The sequence below is a fragment of the Bubalus kerabau genome, chromosome 3 (genome assembly GCF_029407905.1).
Source record: "Bubalus kerabau isolate K-KA32 ecotype Philippines breed swamp buffalo chromosome 3, PCC_UOA_SB_1v2, whole genome shotgun sequence".
NCBI lineage: Eukaryota > Metazoa > Chordata > Mammalia > Artiodactyla > Bovidae > Bubalus > Bubalus kerabau.
In genome coordinates this window covers 41,956,754-41,979,802 of record NC_073626.1, presented here as the reverse complement: position 1 = coordinate 41,979,802, position 23,049 = coordinate 41,956,754, and the positions used below count along the sequence as shown (strand labels likewise).

The following is a 23,049-nucleotide window of genomic DNA, read 5'->3' as shown; positions in this document are numbered from 1 at the left end:
TAGAACTGACTCAAACGTATTCCTCTTTATGGCTGGGTAATATTCCATTTTATATATGTACTACAGCTTCTTTATCCATCTGTCAATGGACATCAGGTTGCTTCCATGTCCTAGCTACTGGAAATAGTGCTGCAGTGAACCGTGGGGTATGTGTATCTTTTTCAATTCTGGTTTCTTCAGGATATATGCCTAATAGTGGGATTTCTGGGTCATATGGTAGTTTTACTCCTAGTTTTTAAAGGAATTTCAATACTATCTTCCATAGAGGCTATATCAATTTACATTCCCAACAACAATGCAAGAGGGTTCCCTTTTCTCCACACCCTTTCTTCTTTTTATGACCAATTTCATCCCCAAAGTTAATGGAAAAACAAATAAGAGTAGCCAGCAAAAGGTCATCTATATGATCATCTAAAACACAGAAAATACTTAAGGGTAAGTTAATAAAAATGCGTAAAACCTTTGCACTGAAATCTACAAAACATTTCTGAGTTAAATTAAAGACACACATTCATGGAAAAAATAGTCTATTAATGGATTGTAAGACTCATACATATTGTTTAAGCTATTCCCCCTAAATTGATATAGAGACTCAATGAAATCCCAATCAAAATCTCCATAACTTTATTATGGAAATTGACAAGCTGATTCTAAAATTTATGTGGAACTGCAAAGGATATAAATACTCAAAATAACCTTAGAAAAGGAAAGTAAATTTGGAGATATTATTCTACACGCCTTCAAAGCTTATAATAAAGCAAAGAAAATCAAGACAGTGTAACACTGGCAAAAGCACAAATAGATCAATGTAATAGAGTCAAGGAATAGATCCACACATTATATGGTCAAATTATTTTTGACAAACTCATTAAATAGAGAAAGAAAAATCTTTTTTTCAAAATGGTCCTAGAGGGACTTCTCTGGTGGTCCAGTGGTTAAGAAACCACCTTGCAATGCAGGGTACACAGGTTAGATCCCTGGTCAGGGAACTAAGATCCCACATGGCAAGGGGCAACGAAGCCCGCACACTGCAGTGAAGATCCCACGTGCTGCAACTAAGACCTGATGCAGCCAAACAAAAAATTAAAATTTTTAAATGGCACCAGAAGTATAATTTATACACAGTGAATGCACAGATTTAAAGTGCACAGTTCCGCCATTTTTAACAAATGTATATACAAACTAATACATTCATACTCTAGTCAATTTCCAGGTTGATGGCTTTAAACATATGAAAGAATGCTCAAGCTCCTTCATAATAATAGAAATTCAAGTTAAAACTATATCCAAATATTATTTTTTCACCTATCAGAGCGGCAAAAATCTAAAAGCTGGCTAAAATGAAGCTGTGGGAAAACAGGCCCTCTCACACATGGTTTATATGAGCGTCAACTGGCAGAGTCCTTATGGAAAGCTATCCCATTTCCAAATGCATATAGCCTTTGACACAGGAATTTTACTTTGGGTGGTTTATCCCACAGATATACTTCCATGTGTACAAAACGGTATGTGCATAAAGCTATTCTTGGCAGAACTGCATGCAATAAGCCGGAAACAACCCAAATTTCACCCGTATGGTCAGTTTGCTGTTTAGTTGCTAAGTCATATCCGACCCTTTGCAACCCCATGGACTGTAGCGCACCAAACTCCTTTGTCCATGGGATTTCCCAGGGAAGAACACCAGACTGGGTTGCCATTTCCTTCTCCAGGGGATCTTCCCAACCTAGGAATCAAACCCACGTCTCCTGCACTGGCAGTCGGATTCTTTACCGCTGAACCACCAGGGAAGTTCACCATGAATTTGTTACTCAGCCACAACGATTAAATTCAAAAGAACAGGTCTAAAATACTAGAAAATTATAGTATGTAATCAAAAGGCCAGGAAGTTGGAGTAAAAGAGTTCTAAGTTTTTTATACTATTCAGGAAGACTTATCTATGCACCACTCATTGCTTACCTGTACCTTCTACCTGATTTCATGGATAACTCTGTGCCACTGGCTTAGTCCTGTAACACAAAGAAAATGCTTTTCTTAAAAAAAAAAAATTGAGATATAATTGACATATAAATTAGTTTCAGGTGCACAATTGGTTCGTTATCTGTATATACTGCAAAATGATCACCAAATAAGTCCAATTAACATTCATTACCATACACAATTTTTTTTCTTGTGGTGAGAACTTTAAAAAAAGTATTTATTTGGTTGAGAAGAACTGTACAAAAAAGATCTTCACGACCCAGATAATCACGATGGTGGGATCACTGACCTAGAGCCAGACATCCTGGAATGTGAAGTCAAGTGGGCCTTAGAAAGCATCACTACGAACAAAGCTAGTGGAGGTGATGGAATCCCAGTTGAGCTATTCCAAATCCTGAAAGATGATGCTGTGAAAGTGCTGCACTCAATATGCCAGCAAATTTGGAAAACTCAGCAGTGGCCACAGGACTGGAAAAGGTCAGTTTTCATTCCAATCCCAAAGAAAGGCAATGCCAAAGAATGCTCAAACTACCACATAATTGCACTCATCTCACACGCTAGAAAAGTAATGCTCAAAATTCTCCAAGCCAGGCTTCAGCAATATGTGAACCATGAACTTCCTGATGTTCAAGCTGGTTTTAGAAAAGGAAGAGGAACCAGAGATCAAATTGACAACATCCGCTGGATCATGGAAAAAGCAAGAGAGTTCCAGAAAAACATCTATTTCTGCTTTATTGACTATACCAAAGCCTTTGACTGTGTGGATCACAATAAACTGTGGAAAATCCTGAAAGAGATGGGAATACCAGACCACCTGATCTGCCTCTTGAGAAATCTGTATGCAGGTCAGGAAGCAACAGTTGGAACTGGACATGGAACAATAGACTGGTTCCAAATAGGAAACGGAGTTCGTCAAGGCTGTATATTGTCACCCTGTTTGTTTAACTTATATGCAGAGTACATCATAAGAAACGCTGGACTGGAAGAAACACAAGCTGGAATCAAGATTGCCGGGAGAAATATCAATAACCTCGGATATGCAGATGACACCACCCTTATGGCAGAAAGTGAAGAGGAACTCAAAAGCCTCTTGATGAAGGTGAAAGTGGAGAGTGAAAAAGTTGGCTTAAAGCTCAACATTCAGAAAACGAAGATCATGGCATCCGGTCCCATCACTTCATGGGAAATAGATGGGGAAACAGTGAAAACAGTGTCAGACTTTATTTTTTTGGGCTCCAAAATCACTGCAGATGGTGACTGCAGCCGTGAAATTAAAAGACGCTTAGTCCTTGGAAGGAAAGTTATGACCAACCTAGATAGCATATTGAAAAGCAGAGACATTACTTTGCCAACAAAGGTTCGTCTACTCAAGGCTATGGTTTTTCCTGTGGTCTTGTATGGATGTGAGAGTTGGACTGTGAAGAAGGCTGAGCACTGAGGAATTGATGCTTTTGAGCTGTGGTGTTGGAGAAGACTCTTGAGAGTCCCTTGGACTGCAAGGAGATCCAACCAGTCCATTCTGAAGGAGATCAGCCCTGAGATTTCTTTGCAAGGAATGATGCTAAAGCTGAAACTCCAGTACTTTGGCCACCTCATGCGAAGAGTTGACTCATTGGAAAAGACTCTGATGCTGGGAGGGATGGGGGCAGGAGGAGAAAGGGACAACAGAGGATAAGATGGCTGGATGGCATCACTGACTTGATGGACGTGAGTCTGAGTGAACTCCGGGAGTTGATGATGGACAGGGAGGCCTGGCGTGCTGCGATTCATGGGGTCGCAAAGAGCCGGACACGACTGAGCAACTAAACATGAACTGAAATGGGTCTTAGTTGCAGCATGCAAGATCTTTAGTTGCAGCATTCGACTCTTAGGACTCCTAGTCACGGCATACGGGAGGGATCCAGTTCCCTGAGCAGAAATTGAACCTGGGGCCCCTGCATTGGGAATGTGGAGTCTTAGGCACAGGACCACCAAGGAAGTCCCATGGTGAGAACTTTTAGGTTCTCTTTAGCATACAATACAGTATTATTAACTATAGTCCACATGCTAGACATTATAGTCCCAGGACTTATTTGTAACTGGAAGTTTGTACCTTTTGACTCCCTTAATTCATTTTGCCTACCCTAAACCCCATCTCTGGCAACCATCAATCTACTCTCTGTCTCTATGAGTTTGTTTGAGATTACAAATATAATTGATATCATATAACACTTGTCTTGGAGAAGGCAATAGCAACCCACTCCAGTACTCTTGCCTGGGAAATCCCATGGACAGAGAAGCCTGGGATTCAGGGCTACAGTCCATGGGGTCGCGAAGAGTCGGATGTGACTGAGCAACTTCACTTTCACTTTTCACTTTCATGCACTGGGGAAGGACATGGCAACACACTCCAGTATTCTTGCCTGGAGAATCCCAGGGACGGGAGCCTGGTGGGCTGCCGTCTATGGGGTCGCACAGAGTCAGACACGACTGACGTAACTTAGCAGCAGCAACACTTGTCTTTCTGTCTGGCTTACTTCACTTAGTATAATGCCTTCAAAGTTCATCCATGTAGTCACAAATGGCAGGATTTCCTTCTTTTTTTATAGCTGAATAATATTCATATTTATACAGCTGACTTATACAACACATCTTTATCCATTCATCCATCAGCAGACACTTAGATGTTTCCATCTCTTGGTTACTGCAAATAATTCTGCAATGAACATAGGGATGCAAACATCTTTTCAAGTGTTTTCATTTCCTTTGGATAAATACCGAGAGGTGGAACTGCTGGATCATTTGGTAGTTCTAGTTTTGATTTTTTTGACAAACTTTCATGCTGTTTTCCATAGTGGCTGTACCAGTTTACATTCCCACTGCCAGGAAGATTCCCTTTTCTCCATATCCCCACCAATACCTGTTACTTCTTGATTTTTTTAATAATAACCATTCTAAAATGTGTGATGTGATATCTCATTGTGCTTTTGATTTGCAGTCCCCTGACAGTGATGTTGAGTAGCTTCTCATGTACCTGTTGGCTATTTGTTATGTCTTCTTTGGGAAAATGTTCATTCAGATCCTCTGCCCATTTAAAAACTGGATTGTTTTGTCCTTTGCTATTGAGTTCTTTATATATTTTGGATATTAATCCCTTGTCAGATCTATGCTTTGCAAATATTTTCTCCCATTAGATGGTCTGCCTTTTCATTTTGTTGGTGGTTTCCTTTGTTGTGCAGGAGTATTTTTTAGTTTGACATATATATCAAACTTACTTTTACTTTTGGTGTCAAATCCAAAAAATCATTGCCAAGACTGATGTCAAAGAACTTACTGCCTATGTTTTCTTCTAGGAGTCTCAAGTCTTTAATCCATTCTGAGTTAATTTTTGTGTATGGTGTAAGATTGTGGTCTAGCTTCATTCTCTTGCATGTGGATGTCCAGTTTTCCCCAAATCAGAAGCAACTCAGATGTCCTTCAATGGGTAAATGGTTAAACAAACTGTGGTACACTCATATCATGAAATATTGGTAGTTAAGAATTGATGCTTTTGAATTGTGGTGCTGGAAAAGACTCTTGAGAGTCCCTTGGACTGCAGGGAGAGCAAACTAGTCAATCCTAAAGGAAATCAACCCTGAATATTCATTGGAAGGACTGATGCTGAAGCTTCAATACTTTGGCCACCTGATGGGGAGAGCCAACTCATTGGAAAAGACCCTGATGCTGGGAAAGGCTGAAGGCAAAAGAAGGGAGAGGCAGAGGATGAGATGGTTGGATAGTATCACCAATTCAGTGGAGACGAATTCGGGTAAGCTCTGAGAGTCTGGAGGATAGGGAAGCCTGGCATGCTGCAGTCCATGGGGTTGCAAAGAGTCGAACGTGACTTAGCGACTGAACAACAATATGAAGACTAGTAGCCTAGCAGTCACTAAAGGCCAAATCAGGCTTGGAGCTTCTCAAAGGCTCCATCCCCAAATAACTGTCATCATTTGACCTGCCTGGCAGTTCCCTGTAAACCACCACTGGTAGGGCTTGTGTTTATTTCAACTGACTCAGAGCTCATTCACTGTGAATACCCTTTTGCCTGGAGCATTTATTGAAAATAACTAGTGGCAACTGTGTAACATCATAGGTGCTTTAGGTGATAGCAACTGGGGAGGGCAAATAAGAAGCTGACCAAAACTTTCAAAGGAGAAACGTTGGAGTAAGATATCTATAGGAATATTTGAAAAGTTTCAACATATTCTTGGATATCTAGAAGGCCACTTGTATGCGCAGGGCTGTGTGCACACCTAGGAAAGGCCTGAGATGACCCTAATCTCACTCACTGCTGAGACCTTGAGGCTCTGCACAAGCAGGAAGTCAAGACTAAGGCACAGCTGTCAACAGTGGGCTGGATTCTTGAAGCTATACCATAATACCACACACACACCCTATACCCTAACATCACACCCAAACACACCCCTATACCCTAACATTACACACACACACACACCCTATACCCTAACATCACACCCAAACACACACACACCCTATACCCTAACATCACACCCAAACACACACACACCCTATACCCTAACATCACACCCAAACACACCCCTATACCCTAACATCACACACACACACACACCCTATACCCTAACATCACACCCAAACACACCCCTATACCCTAACATCACACACACACACACACCCTATACCCTAACATCACACCCAAACACACACACACCCTATACCCTAACATCACACCCAAACACACCCTATACCCTAACATCACACCCACACACACACCCTATACCCTAACATCACACCCAAACACACACACACACCCTATACCCTAACATCACACCCAAACACACACACACCCCTATACCCTAACATCACACCCAAACACACACACACCCTATACCCTAACATCACACCCAAACACACACACACCCTATACCCTAACATCACACCCAAACACACACACACCCTATACCCTAACATCACACACACCCCCCATACCCTAACATCACACCCAAACACACACACACCCCTATACCCTAACATCACACCCAAACACACACACACCCTATACCCTAACATCACACCCAAACACACACACACCCTATACCCTAACATCACACCCAAACACACACACACCCTATACCCTAACATCACACCCAAACACACACACACCCCTATACCCTAACATCACACCCAAACACACACACACCCCATACCCTAACATCACACACACCCCCCATACCCTAACATCACACACACCCCCCATACCCTAACATCACACACACCCCCCATACCCTAACATCACACACACTCCCCATACCCTAACATCACACACACACACCCCTATACCCTAACATCACACCCAAACACACACACACCTTATACCCTAACATCACACCCAAACACACACACACCCTATACCCTAACATCACACCCAAACACACACACACACTATACCCTAACATCACACCCAAACACACACACACCCCTATACCCTAACATCACACACACACACACACACCCCCCTATACCCTAACATCACACCCAAACACACACACACCCCTATACCCTAACATCACACCCAAACACACACACACCCTATACCCTAACATCACACCCAAACACACACACACCCCTATACCCTAACATCACACACACCCCCCATACCCTAACATCACACACACACCCATACCCTAATATCACACACACACACATACCCCTATAGCCTAATATCACACACACACACACACACACACACTGGCAAAGGCCAGGAGACTTATCAATTCAAAGCATGTACGGGAATAGCTGACCATTCATTACCTGATCACTAAACTAACCAAGCAGAGACTGTAAGTGGCCAGGCATGACAAAGAATACAGACTTACAGAATTAGTTCAGGAAAGTCACTAAAACAAATAGCAGCAGCAACAACAACAAGCAGCAACACCAATAAACCCTGGGAAGAGCGGGGAATGTGATATCCAGAGTGCCACATTATATTATTGAAATGCCTAGTTCTCAAAAAACACATGAGACATGCAAAGAAATGGGAAAATATGACATACACGAGGTAGTGTGGGGAGTGGGGTGGGGGGGAAGCAATTAATAGAAACTGTCTGGCAGAAAGCCTAGATGGATAGATTTCACTAGACAAAGAATTTAAATCAGCTTTTATAAATTTGTTTAAAGAACTAAAGGAAATCATGTCTAAAGAACTAAAGGAAAATGTAAGAATGTCTCACCAAATAAAGACTTAAAAAAGAACCAACATAAATATAAATCCCAATATAAAAAGAGAACTTCAGAGGAATTCTCTGGTGGTCTGTTGGTTAGGACTCAGCACTTTCATTGCTGTGGTCTAGGCTCAATCCTTAGTCGGGAACTGGGATTCCACAAGCCATGTGGTGTGGCTAAAAAGAAAAAGAACTTAGTTCAACAACTGAAAATGAAAATTTTTACTAAAGGAGCATGACTATAGGTTCAAGCTGGCAGAACGAAGAATCAGAAAACTTGAAGAGATGTCAATTGAGATTCTCCAGTCTAAGGAAAAGAAAGAGAAGAAAAAAAGGAATAAAGAAAAATGAACAGAGCTTCAGACACCTGTGAAACACCATGAAGTGTATCAACGTGTGTGTAATGGAGGTCCCAAAAGGAAAGAAAAGAACAACAACAACAACAAAAATTGGGGGTAAATAATGTCCCAAAATGTCCCAAAATGCATGAAACTCAAGAAGCTCAACACATCCTAAGTAAGATAAACTCAAACAGATCCATATCTAGATACATCACATTCAAACTGTCATAAACCAAGGACAAAGAGAGACTTGAAAGCAGCAAGACCGATATCATTAATCACATATAAGGAATCCTCACTAAGATTAACAGCTGAATCCTCATCAATCAATGTCAGTATTCTGGTTGTGATATTTCCTATAGTTTTGCAAGATGCTACTATCGGAGGAAACTGGATAAAATGTACATGGAATCTCTCTATTATTTCTTATAAGTGCTTGTGAATCTACAGTTATTGCAAAATTAAAAATTTAACACACACACTTAAAACACTTGGATCCAAGATAAAATCATAATAGAAGCATAAAGATATTTAGAATTGAGCAATAATAAAAATACTGTATATCAAGGCTTGAGAAACAAACAACATGGTAATTCAAGCTAAACTTATCATCTTGATGCTTATATTAGAAACAAAAAAAGTCTGAAAATTAAAAAAAAAAAAAACAGGCACCTAACTTGTTAGAAAAATAACAGAATAAAATGAAAGGAAGCAGATTAAAATGATTAGAGCAATAATCAGAAAAAATAAACTAGAGATGATCAAAAAGGCCAGGAGCTAGCGATCTGGGGGGAGAAAACTAATGAAATTGATGGAGACTTGCGGTAAAAGGGATAAGAAAGAAGAGAAGAAAAAATACTCGTAATGCAAAGGGGAACATAACTATAGGTGCAGCAGAGATTTAAAAGAAAACATTTTGCAAAACTTAGATGAACAAAATTTTAGAAAAATATTCCAACTTTCCAAGGAACAGTTCATTTCATATACAAACTCTTCCAGAAAATTGAAAAGGAGGAAATATTTCCAACTCATTCTATGAGATTAATAAAACTTAATTCCCCAAACTATCAAATTATAGTCAATCTCACTTGTGACCGTAGATGCAAATACATTAATTAAAACGTTAGCAAACCAAATCAGTGATGTATAAAAGAGATAATAAATCATGACAAAGCCAGGTAAATTCCAGAGATACAAGAATGGTTTAATATTAGAGAACCAATTCTTCACATTAAGAGTAAAGGAGAAAACCAATTATCATGTTAATAGATGCAGAAGAAGTATTTGATAAAATTCAACACTCATCATGATACAACAACTTTTAGCAAAGTGAGAAGAGAAATTATCTTTCTGAGTCTGTTAAAGAGTATCTCACATAACACTGAAAGCACACATCATTCTTAGTAGGGAAATGTCAGAAGCATTTCCTTAAAACTGGAGTAACAAGGCGGGGGTGTCTACTGCCTCTAACATCATGCTGAAGGTCAGTAAGACAGAGAGGGGTGTGGGGGTCGGGGGGAGAAAGGGAAGGAAGGAGGGAAGGAAGGGAAGAAGGGATGAAAGAAAGAAAGGGGGAGGAAGGTAGGTCAGACCTGATGTTTGAAAAGGGAAGATCAAAACTATCACCTATAATTATCTACAGAGAAAACCCTTAAGAACCAACCACATTATTAGAAATAATAAGAAAGTTTAGCAAGGTGGCTAAATACAAGATGGACAGGCAACAATAAACTGTACTTCCAATACCAGTAACTTCACAGAAAAAAAAATTAAGATATTATTTATATATAAGCAGCGGTGGCAATGACATTCTAGCTTGCTTCTCCGGTCTCCGTTCAATTCTGAAAGCCCTTGCTTCAACCCTGCCAATAAACGCTATTTTTTTCTCTGAGACAGCTAGAATTGGGTTTTATTGCTTGCAAGCACACATCTTGCACTTACATTAATATTTTAATGGGTATTTGGGGTAAAAAAAACGTGTGTTGGGGTCCTCAAGACCACCTCCAAATTCCATGATTCGTTAGGAGGAATCAGGATTCAACATGCAGCTGTATGTGTGGTTATGATTTCTTACAGAGAAAAGATACAGAACAAAATCAGTAAAATCAGCAAAGAAAAAAGGCACAGGGGGCGTAGTCTGGAGGAAACCAAGACCAAGCTTCCAAGAGTTCTCTCTCACACAGGATGCACTTAATTCCCTCAACAATGAGTTGTAACAACACATGCCAAAAGTTGTTTACCAGTGAAGCTCATTAGAAACTGAACAGAGATTTGATGGGGGTTGGTTACAAAGATTCCCTCTGCCTGGTGACATGTACTCCAGAAGGAAAGCAGACGGCTATGGTAAACCATACTGTCTGCACAAACAGTTAAGGCACAGTGAACCACTCTCATCAGTGAGGGTGGTGAGAACCTTCCTGAAATCCAGGAAGCTCCCAGATGCCACCCATGTAAGCAGGCATGTCAAAGGAGAGCAGTCAGGTCTGCTATGTTAATCCTGGGTTGGCCAAAAAGGTGCTTTGGGTTTTCGGGTAACAGCTTATAGAAGAACCCGAACAAACTTTCTGGCCAACCCAATAACTTTTCTGCATAACACATACTCTTTCTGACATATTGAATTGGAAAGCTAATTTATTATAGCCACTCTTCAATCCATCCACTTATTTTTGAAGTAATATCATTTAAATATATTTCATATAATAACTTTTATGAGCTTACAAGTTTTTTAAAAGTCAAATAATACTAAGGCTTAAAAATAAAACCAGGGCTTCCCTTGTGGTACCGTGGATAAGAATCCACCTGCCAATGCAGGGGACACTGGTTTGTTTCCAGTCCAGGAAGACTCTCCACGCCGTGGAGCAACTAAAGCCCATGCCTCACAACTACTCTAGGGCCCACGCTCTAGAGCCCTCGAGCCACAACCATTGAGCCCACGTGCCACAGCTACTGAAGGCGGTGTGCCCAGAGCCTGCGCGCCACGAGAAGGGAAGCCTCCGCTTGCCACAGCTAGAGAAAGTCCATGTGCGGCAATAAAGACCCAAGGCAATCAAAAATAAATAAATAAGTTAGTTAAAAATAAAATAAAACCAGAGATCACTGCTTCAGCCCAACTCTTTCTCTCCCAATCCACAACCAACAATTGCAAACTCTTTAGTAGTTTCTTCCAGTATTTAACTTCCATTTCTAAAAACACACATTTACTATCATTTCTTGAGTTTTCAACTTTATAGTTATACTTCAACTACAGATAATGAGGATTTAACTTATATCTCTGACCACTCACCTCAGTCTCAAAAAAGTCTTATCATAATTTTTAGTTAAATCTCTATTGTTTTTCATTATTCAGTTCAGTTCAGTCGCTCAGTCGTGTCCGACTCTTTGCGACCCCATGAATCGCAGCACGCCAGGCCTCCCTGTCCATCACCATCTCCCGGAGTTCACTCAGACTCACATCCATCGAGTCAGTGATGCCATCCAGCCATCTCATTCTCTGTCGTCCCCTTCTCCTGCCCCCAATCCCTCCCAGCATCAGAGTCTTTTCCAATGAGTCAACTCTTCGCATGAGGTGGCCACTCATTATTATGATTATATAAATGCTTGCAAATGAGCCATATAGGCCCAATTGAAATTATATCTTTCTCACATGGGTTGTCTTTCCTAGAATTAATAATTGCCTATTTTAAGTTTTTAATTTTATTATTGTTGTTGTTTAGTTGCTAAGTCTTGTCCAACTCTTTTGCAATCCCATGGACTGTAGCCCACCAGGCTCCTGTCCATGGGATTTCCCATCTAAGAATACTTGAGAGGGTTGCCATTTCTCTAAACTCTTTCTCAGTACTGAAAGCCTCCTCTTATACGGTCAAATATATCTGGTAAATTATCCATTCCAATCATTTCTGGAGTTCTCCAACTGTAATGGTTGCACTGTAAGCCTGCCAAACAACTTTCCTTTCATCATAATTGGGGATCCTATATCATGGGTGGCTTCCCAGGTGGTGAAGAACCTGCCAGTGGTAAAGAACCTGCCTACCAATGCAGGAGACTTAAGAGAGATGGGTTCAATCCCTGAGTCAGGAAGAGCCCCTGGAGAAGGAAATGGCAACCCACTCCAGTTTTCTTGCCTGGAGAATCCCATGGACTGAGGAGCCTGGCAAGCTACAGTCCACAGGGTCACACAGAGTTGGACACGACTGATGTGACTTAGCACACAGCATACACATTTCATGGATACCATGATTTTTGTTTTTCTTGATTTTTTTTCCCCTCCATCATTTTTATGGAAAATGTCATCCAGTTGCTTCCTGAGAAAGAATAGATAAATGAGACCTTACAAGTCTGAAAATGTCTTTATACTATTCCCACACTTGATAGATATTTTGGCAAGGTATAGACTTCTATACAGGAAAACAATGTTCTTTCAGCATTTGAAGGGATTATCCTGATGCCTTCTAACCTGGTATCCTTGGACTCCTAATCTTTTCTAGGTGACCTGCTTTTTCTCTCTGAAAGTTTTTAGGATCCTCCCTTTTTCTATCACTAGTGTTGTTAAGATCTTTTTGCCTTCATTGTACTAGGGTACTGGGGAAAGTTGTTCATTCTGGAGACTCAAGACCTTTATTTCTGGGAAAATCAATCATTTCCTTTCTAGAATTACTATAAATGGGATGTTATGTGTGCTGAATTCATCCTCAAATTCTCTTTTCTCTTCTCTTTACTTTCCTATTTTCCCTCTACTCTCTGAGACTTCAACTTCACCTTCCAAATTTTCCCTTGTATCTTTGAAAATCTTTCATATTTTAAATTTTCAAGGTTTTTTTTTTTTTTTTGGACAGCATCTTTTCAGTCTCCTTTCTTCCCTCCCCCACTTCCTTTCTAAATATTATCATGTTCCCATTTCATGGCTGTTACTCCTTGAGGTTGAGATTTTTGTTTAACTTGATTTTCTGTTTCCCCTCTGTTCCTTTATTTTGGGTAATGATGCTATGAGATTTTCCTCATATAACTAATTGTTGTTTATTGACTGTCTACTCAACTTTGAGTGCAGTAATAAAAAGTTGTTTAAAATCGTGTGTTGGGGGAAGGGAGGGAGTATTTTGGTATCTGGTAGGCTTCAGTACAAGGCAAAAGGTGGCAATTTTTTTTTTTTTAATTGGGACTGTTCCTCCATAAAGGACAGAAATGGTATGGAACTAACAGAAGCAGAAGATATTTAAGAAGAGGTGGCAAGAATACACAGAAGAACTGTACAAAAAAGATCTTCACGACCCAGATAATCATGATGGTGTGATCACTCACCTATAGCCAGACACCCTGGAATGTGAAGTCAAGTGGGCCTTAGAAAGCATCACTACGAACAAAGCTAGTGGAGGTGATGGAATCCCAGTTGAGCTACTCCAAATCCTGAAGATGATGCTGTGAAAGTGCTCCACTCAATATGCCAGCAAATTTGGAAAACTCAGCAGTGGCCACAGGTCTGGAAAAGGTCAGTTTTCATTCCAATCCCAAAGAAAGGCAATGCCAAAGAATGCTCAAACTACCGCACAATTGCCCTCATCTCACACGCTAGAAAAGTAATGCTCAAAATTCTCCAAGCCAGGCTTCAGCAATACGTGAACCATGAACTTCCTGATGTTCAAGCTGGTTTTAGAAAAGACAGAGGAACCAGAGATCAAATTGCCAACGTCCACTGGATCATGGAAAAAGCAAGAGAGTTCCGGAAAAACATCTATTTCTGCTTTATTGACTATGCCAAAGCCTTTGACTGTGTGGATCACAATAAACTGTGGAAAATCCTGAAAGAGATGGGAATGCCAGACCACCTGATCTGCTTCTTGAGAAATGTGTATGCAGGTCAGGAAGCAACGGTTGGAACTGGACATGGAACAACAGACTGGTTCCAAATAGGAAAAGGAGTTCATCAAGGCTGTATATTGTCACCCTGCTTATTTAACTTACATGCAGAGTACATCATGAGAAACACTGGGCTGGAAGAAGCACAAGCTGGAATCAAGATTGCCGGGAGAAATATCAATAACCTCAGATATGCAGATGACACCACCCTTATGGCAGAAAGTGAAGAGGAACTCAAAAGCCTCTTGATGAAAGTGCAAGAGGAGAGTGAAAAAGATGGCTTAAAGCTCAACATTCAGAAAACGAAGATCATGGCATCTGGTCCCATCACTTCATGGGAAATAGATGGGGAAACAGTGGAAACAGTGTCAGACTTTATTTTTTTGGGCTCCAAAATCACTGCAGATGGTGACTGCAGCCATGAAATTAAAAGACGCTTAGTCCTTGGAAGGAAAGTTATGACCAACCTAGATAGCATATTCAAAAGCAGAGACATTACTTTGCCAACAAAGGTTCGTCTACTCAAGGCTATGGTTCTTCCAGTGGTCATGTATGGATGTGAGAGTTGGACTGTGAAGAAAGCTGAGCACCGAAGAATTGATGCTTTTGAGCTGTGGTGTTGGAGAAGACTCTTGAGAGTCCCTTGGACTGCAAGGAGATCCAACCAGTCCATTCTAAAGGAGATCAGTCCTGGGTGTTCTTTGGAAGGACTGATGCTAAAGCTGAAACTCCAATACTTTGGCCACCTCATGCGAAGAGTTGACTCATTGGAAGACTCATGTTAGGAGGGATTGGGGGCAGGAGGAGAAGGGGATGACAGAGGATGAGATGGCTGGATGGCATCACCTACTCGATGGACGTGAGTCTGAGTGAACTCCAGGAGTTGGTGATGGACAGCGAGGCCTGGCGTGCTGCGATTCATGGGGATGCAAAGAGTCGGACACGACTGAGCGACAGATCTGATCTGATCTGATGGAGGAACAGTTCAGTTCAGTTCAGTTCAGTTGCTCAGTCGTGTCCGACTCTTTGCGACCCCATGAATCGCAGCATGCCAGGCCTCCCTGTCCATCACCAACTCCTGGAGTTCACTCAGACTCAAGTCCATCGAGTCGGTGATGCCATCCAGCCATCTCATCCTCTGTCGTCCCCTTCTCCTCCTGCCCCCAATCCCTCCCAGCGTCAGAGTCTTTTGCAATGAGTCAACTCTTCCCATGAGGTGGCCAAAGTATTGGAGTTTCAGCTTTAGCATCATTCCTTCCAAAGAAATCCCAGGGCTGATCTCCTTCACAATGGACTGGTTGGATCTCCTTGCAGTCCAAGGGACTCTCAAGAGTCTTCTCCAGCACCACAGTTCAAAAGCATCAATTCTTCAGCACTCAGCCTTCTTCCCCATCTATTTCCCATGAAGTGGTGGGACCAGATGCCATGATCTTCGTTTTCTGAATGTTGAGCTTTAAGCCAACTTTTTCACTCTCCTCTTGCATTTTCATCAAGAGGCTTTTGAGTTCCTCTTCACTTTCTGCCATAAGGGTGGTGTCATCTGCATATCTGAGGTTATTGATATTTCTCCCGGCAATCTTGATTCCAGCTTGTGCTTCTTCCAGTCCAGCGTCTCTCATGATGTACTCTGCATGTAAGTTAAATAAACAGGGTGACAATATACAGCCTTGACGAACTCCTTTTCCTATTTGGAACCAGTCTGTTGTTCCATGTCCAGTTCTAACTGTTGCTTCCTGACCTGCATACACATTTCTCAAGAGGCAGATCAGGTGGTCTGATATTCCCATCTCTTTCAGGATTTTCCACAGTTTATTGTGATCCACACAGTCAAAGGCTTTGGCATAGTCAATAAAGCAGAAATAGATGTTTTTCTGGAACTCTCTTGCTTTTTCCATGATCCAGCGGATGTTGGCAATTTGATCTCTGGTTCCTCTTCCTTTTCTAAAACCAGCTTGAACATCAGGAAGTTCACGGTTCACATATTGCTGAAGCCTGGCTTGGAGAATTTTGAGCATTACTTTTCTAGCGTGTGAGATGAGGGCAATTGTGCGGTAGTTTGAGCATTCTTTGGCATTGCCTTTCTTTGGGATTGGAATGAAAACTGACCTTTTCCAGTCCTGTGGCCACTGCTGAGTTTTCCAAATTTGCTGGCATATTGAGTGCAGCACTTTCACAGCATCATCTTTCAGGATTTGGAGTAGCTCAACTGGGATTCCATCACCTCCACTAGCTTCGTTCGTAGTGATGCTTTCTAAGGCCCACTTGACTTCACATTCCAGGATGTCTGGCTCTAGGTCAGTGATCACACCATCGTGATTATCTGGGTCGTGAAGATCTTTTTTGTACAGTTCTTCTGTGTATTCTTGCCACCTCTTCTTCATATCTTCTGCTTCTGTTAGGTCCATACCATTTCTGTCTTTTATTGAGCCCATCTTTGCATGAAATGTTCCTTTGGTATCTCTGATTTTCTTGAAGAGATCTCTAGTCTTTCCCATTCTGTTGTTTTCCTCTATTTCTTTGCATTGATCGCTGAAGAAGGCTTTCTTATCTCTTCTTGCTATTCTTTGGAACTCTGCATTCAGATGTTTATATCTTTCCTTTTCTCCTCTGCTTTTCGCTTCTCTTCTTTTCACAGCTATTTGTAAGGCCTCCCCAGACAGCCATTTTGCTTTTTTGCATTTCTTTTCCATGGGGATGGTCTTGATCCCTGTCTCCTGTACATTGTCACGAATCTCAGTCCACAGTTTATCAGGCACTCTATCGATCAGATCTAGGCCCTTAAATCTATTTCTCACTTCCACTGTATAATCATAAGGGATTTGATTTAGGTCATACCTGAATGGTCTAGTGGTTTTCCCTACTTTCTTCAATTTAAGTCTGAATTTGGCAATAAGGAGTTCATGGTCTGAGCCACAGTTAGCTCCTGGTCTTGTTTTTGGTGACTGTATAGAGCTTCTCCATCTTTGGCTGCAAAGAATAGAATCAATCTGATTTCGGTGTTGACCATCTGGTGATGTCCATGTATACAGCCTTCTCTTGTGTTGTTGGAAGAGGGTGTTTGGTATGACCAGTGCATTTTCTTGGCAAAACTCTATTAGTCTTTGCCCTGCTTCATTCCATATTCCAAGGCCAAATTTGCCTGTTACTCCAGGTGTTTCTTGACTTCCTACTTTTGCATTCCAGTCCCCTATAATGAAAAGGACATCTTTTTTGGGTGTTAGTTCTAAAAGGTCTTGTAGGTCTTCATAGAACCGTTCCGCTTCAGCTTCTTCAGCGTTACTGGTTGGGGCATAGACTTGGATTACTGTGTTCTTCCATAAACATTAGTAAAAAGGACTTTACTTTCAGAGAGGAATACTGGAATTCTCTAATATCCTTTAACCTACTGCTTCTCAAACTTTAACATGCATATAAATCACCTGGGGGAATCTAGTTAAAATGCAGGTTTTGGTTTGGTAGGTCTGGAGTGGGGCCTGAGAGTCAGTATTTCTAACCACCTCCCAGGGGATGATGCCAGTACTACTGGTTCTTGGACAAGAATCTGAATCGCAAGATTCTAATACACACTTGGCTCCCAGTGCTCTAAAATGTGAGGTGGGGAAGAGGCTGGGCCACTGAAGATTTTGATCTTATGAAAACATTTTTTTCAATTCCTCACTTGAAAGGATAAACTGACTAAAAATATTTTCAGGGGATTTTTTTCTGAGCCCCCTTCTGGACCACCAGATCAGCTTTCCCCTTCCTCTTTATCAGCCCTGAGAAGGGAAAGGAGGTGGGGAGGGGTGTCTCATCATTCAGTATGTAGAGTACCATTCTAACTGCCATTTTCAGAACGGCACTTGGTCTCTGCCCTCATTGGTGCCTGGAATCCCCAAGTCCAGATCTCCTTAGTTCAATTTTCTGAGATGACAAATCTCCAAGAAGTCCTGGGGAGATCTGGTGGCATCTAACCACCCTTTCAATAGATTTTTCAGCCAATCCTACTTTTGGGCCTGCTCTCCAAACCATTACCAACACCTCACTACCACCTCCCTCCCCCAGCACACACAGTTCTTCAGAATCACTGCAGTTTCCTACTTCTAAGCCTTTCCAGTGGGTCTAATGTCAATCAGCTGATTTTTACCAGTTTTTTGTAGACTTATGCTTTAGCTTTCTTATTTCAACCATCTTCTTCCATTCTCCAAGATTTTATTGACAGTTCTCATCTGTTGTTTCTTTCCCCTCTTCTTTTTGTTTTTATGGACTTTATTATCTTGGGGTTTTTTTTTAATGCTTTACTAACACATTAAGTGAATCTCTGAGGCAAATGCATGTGCTCAATCCACACATTTTAACCATCTATCATTAAACTTTCCCCCAAATGTCCCTCTCATTGTAGTCTGGTTCCTTCTACAGTTTATACAATATCTGCCAACATCTTATTACTTATTTTTGTTCTTATTGCTTATTTATGTTCCTTTTTCTTCCTTTAAATTGGTTGAATATGTATTATTCCTGTTTTCCTCTCTACTAGTTTGTGAGTTATATCTTCTTTTTTTCATTCTTTTAATGGTTAGTCTAAACATTACAGGGTTTCCGTCTGACAAGCAGGAGATGCAGATTAGACCCCTGAGTCAGGAAGATTCCCATGAAGAAGGAAATGGCAACCCACTCCAGTATTCTTGCCTGGGAAATCTCATGGACAATGGAGCCTGGTGGACTATAGTCCATGGGGTAGTAAAAGAGTTGGACACAATTTAGTGACTAAACAACAACAACAAAAACATTACAACAGGTAGTCTTTTTTTTTTTTAATCAACTTAATTGTGGTACAATTTATGTAAAATACATTATGGCTATCCAGGAGGTTGATAACTTCTGACCAATGTTTCTCAATCACCACAATCAACCTATATAATGTTTCCAACATTCCAAACGTTTTCACATGTCCCTTTTATAGTCAGTCCTCTCCTCTACCTCCAGGTAGCCACCAATCTGCTTTCTGACACTACAGATCAGTCTGTATTTTCAAGAATTTCAAATATATGGAATCACACATTACAACAGATAATCTTGACTAATTAAAGGCAAATATTAACCCTTGAGCTTTTCCCTTTCCCCAGACAATGCAAGGATCTTAACACACTTTAATCCTGGGATTATCAAATGCCCTCTAATCTACTGCTACTTAACTTTAATATGCACATTGTATTAGTTAGAGTTCTGCAGAGAAACAGAACTAATAGATATTATAGGAATTGGTTCAAGTAATTACAGAGGCCAAGAAGTTCCATGATCTGTCATCTGCAAGCTGGAGAACCAGGACAGCTGTTGGTATGATTCAGCCAAGTCCAAAGGCGTGGGAGCTAGGACCACCAATGTCCAAGGGCTGAAGATAATGTCCCAGCTCAACCAGAGGGCAAATGCAACCTTCCTTTACCTTTTGGTCCTAGTCAGGCCCTCAACAGATTGGATGATGCCCATCCCCTTTAGTAGGGGTGATCTTCTTTACTCAGTCTAGCAATTAAAATGCTAATCTCTTCCAGAAACACCTTCACAGACAACCAGTAATAATGTTTTACCAGTTATCCCTTAGCCCAATTAAGTGGACACACAAAATTAATCATCACACATATGAATCACCCAGAGGGATTTTGTTAAAATGTAGATTATGGTTTGGTAGATGTTATTGTTATTATTATTATTTAAGAGCTATTATTTTTGTGTATTTTCTCTCTTTAGTAAAATTACACCAAGTAGGTGGCTACTTGCAGGGTACTGACCCTTTTCTTTTGTTAAAATATGGAAATAACATATTTTATGGTGTCCTGACTTCACATGATTAAAAGTTTAGGACCTGGGCTTCCCTGGTGGTCCAGTGGTTGGGAGTTCGCCTGCCAACGCAGGGGTTCGATCCCTGCTCCAGGAAGATTCCACACGCTGCAGGGCAACTAAGTCCGTGAGCCACAGCTACTGGGCCTGCACGCCTAGGGCCCGGGCTCCACAAGAGAAGCCGCTGCAATGAGAAGCCCACACAGTGCAACCAGAAAGGAGCCCCTCTACTCTCACCGCAACTACAGAAAGCCCACACACAGCAACGAAGACCCAGCATGGCCAAAAACAAGTACGTTAAAATTTAGAGAATGTTTAGGACTTAACAGAAATGCTAATCAAAGGCTAAAACGAAAGGACATTAAATCAGGCTGAACAATTTACACTTGCCACATACTTTTTACTTTCAGGTTTGTGGGTTAGTATTTCACTAAGTATACGGTAAAATGTTCCAGCCAGAATTCAAGTCGAGAGGATAATGTGAGCCATACTAGCTGGATAATTTAAACCATATTGTATCATACTCTCTTGCCTGACTGGATCTTAAAGCATGAATTAGTCAAACCATTTCCTTGTTCTAAAAATCATGAGGAACCACTGCCCCTCACATCCAGTTCCCTACATAACAGACTCTATGTTCTGATTCTGTTTTATCCTTCCATGGGGTCTTTACTGTCATACCTCCCATTTTTGGTCAAACAGGATAACCCACTGTTCCTTGAATCAATATTGTGGTATCTCACCTTTCTCTGCTCATGCTGGTGTTTAGCCTAGATCACACTCCCTCTACCATCCTCCCAGTTAACACTGAACCCAAGCTTTAAGGTGGAGCTCAACTGGCACCTTTTTCATAGAGCCTTCCCCTCTTCTCTCTCATATCTAACTCTCATGCCACTTTGCTTGCATCTCACCCAAGGTGCTTACATGCTATTGAATGTTCTGGTTATTAATATACTTGTTTTCTTCCTGTGATTAGGTTTTAAGTGACTTCAAGTGTGAGAGTGTAGCCTTTTCACCTTTGTACTCTTCACAGGCATAAAATAGAACCTTACCTGCAGCTCACAGATAATTACAGAATGAATATGTATTTTAGTGTCACTAAAAAAGGCTCCAGAGAACTTGAGCTGACATCATTTCCTCAATCCTCAGACCCTCAGACCAAAAGGAACTCCTGAGTAGTGACACTTTGCCATCTCTTACTTTGCAATGACCCTACCAGCATTGTCAAAACCTCCTAAATTTGAGTTTAGATTCCTCCTTTTTTCTCTTAGATTCATCTTTGATCTTCTCCTTTGTTCCTATGTCCAATCATTCAAAAAAACTGTTGATTTGTCTTCTGATTTGACCCTTCCTTTCCCTCCTCTTTTTCTACATCTCTTCCACCACTCTGGTTAGTGTCCTTTTATTTTCACATCACCTAATTATCTACAGCAAATTCCTCCTAGTTTACCTAATACTTTGCCTGCTCTAGTTTATTTTGTGTGTAATGGGGACCATGATAATAATTTCATAGAGTTACAGATTGATAAATGAGATACAGCAAGCATATTGGACCTATTTTCTAAAAGTGGCCACTATCTCTTTGGAGAATTATCTCGTGCCTAGGTCCTCTGGTTCTGGTAGTGAACAATGACCACAGCCTCATCAGAGTATCATGTCCTTTTGGCTACAGCTATTAGTTCAGGCTAGCTGAGACACTGCAAGAGACTATGTCCCAATGACATAATCTGAATTTCTTGACTTGACCTTACCTAAAACCAGATGCCCCCTGGACTTTCTGGTTATGAGAATCAATAGAGTTCCTTTATTAATTGAACTAGTTTGTTTTCTAAGTTCAATGAAGATATTAAATAATATGTATGTAAAGCACTAAGCACAGTACCTTGCAATTAAGTGTTAGCTATTATTTTTATTATCCCTAGAAAAGGCAGAGGAACCAGAGATGAAATTGCCAACATCCGCTAGATCATCGAAAAAGCAAGAGAGTTCCAGAAAAACATCTATTTCTGCTTTATTGACTATGCCAAAGCCTTTGACTGTGTGGATCACAATAAACTGTGGAAAACTCTGAAAGAGATGGGAATACCAGCCCACCTGACCTGCTTCTTGAGAAACCTATATGCAGGTCAGGAAGCAACAGTTAGAACTGGACATGCAACAACAGACTGGTTCCAAATAGGAAAAGGAGTACTTCAAGGCTGTATACTGTCACCCTGCTTATTTAATTTATATGCAGAGTACATCATGAGAAACGCTGACTGGAGGAAGCACAAGCTGGAATCAAGATTGCCAGGAGAAATATCAATCGCCTCAGATATGCAGATAACACCACCCTTATGGCAGAAAGTGACAAGGAACTAAAAAGCCTCTTGATGAAAGTGAAAGAGGATGGTGAAAAAGTTGGCTTAAAGCTCAACATTTAGAAAATGAAGATCATGGCATCTGGTCCCATCACTTCAGGGAAATAGATGAAACAGTGGAAACAGTGTCAGACTTTATTTTTGGGGGCTCCAAAATCACTGCAGATGGTGACTGCAGCCATGAAATTAAAAGATGCTTACTGCTTGGAAGGAAAGTTATGACCAACCTAGATAGCATATTGAAAAGCAGAGACATTACTTTGCCAACAAAGGTCTGTCTGGTCAAGGCTATGGTTTTTCCAGTGGTCATGTATGGATGTGAGAGTTGGACTGTGAAGAAAGCTGAGTGCCGAAAAATTGATGCTTTTGAACTGTGGTGTTGGAGAAGACTCTTGAGAGTCCCTTGGACTGCAAGGAGATTCATCCAGTCCATTCTAAAGGAGATCAGTCCTGGGTGTTCTTTGGAAGGACTGATGCTAAAGCTGAAAC

At 41.0% G+C, this 23,049-nt stretch overlaps 1 long non-coding RNA gene across 1 annotated transcript in view; it reads right to left on the bottom strand.

Annotated features, from left to right (window-relative positions):
* The window catches only part of LOC129645984 (uncharacterized), a 28,915-nt gene that overhangs the window by 2,637 nt on the left and 3,229 nt on the right, over positions 1-23,049 (bottom strand). Inside the window, exon 2 of the long non-coding RNA XR_008711615.1 lies at positions 1,957-2,006. This is a non-coding gene — a long non-coding RNA (uncharacterized LOC129645984). The remainder of the gene's footprint in view (positions 1-1,956; positions 2,007-23,049) is intronic.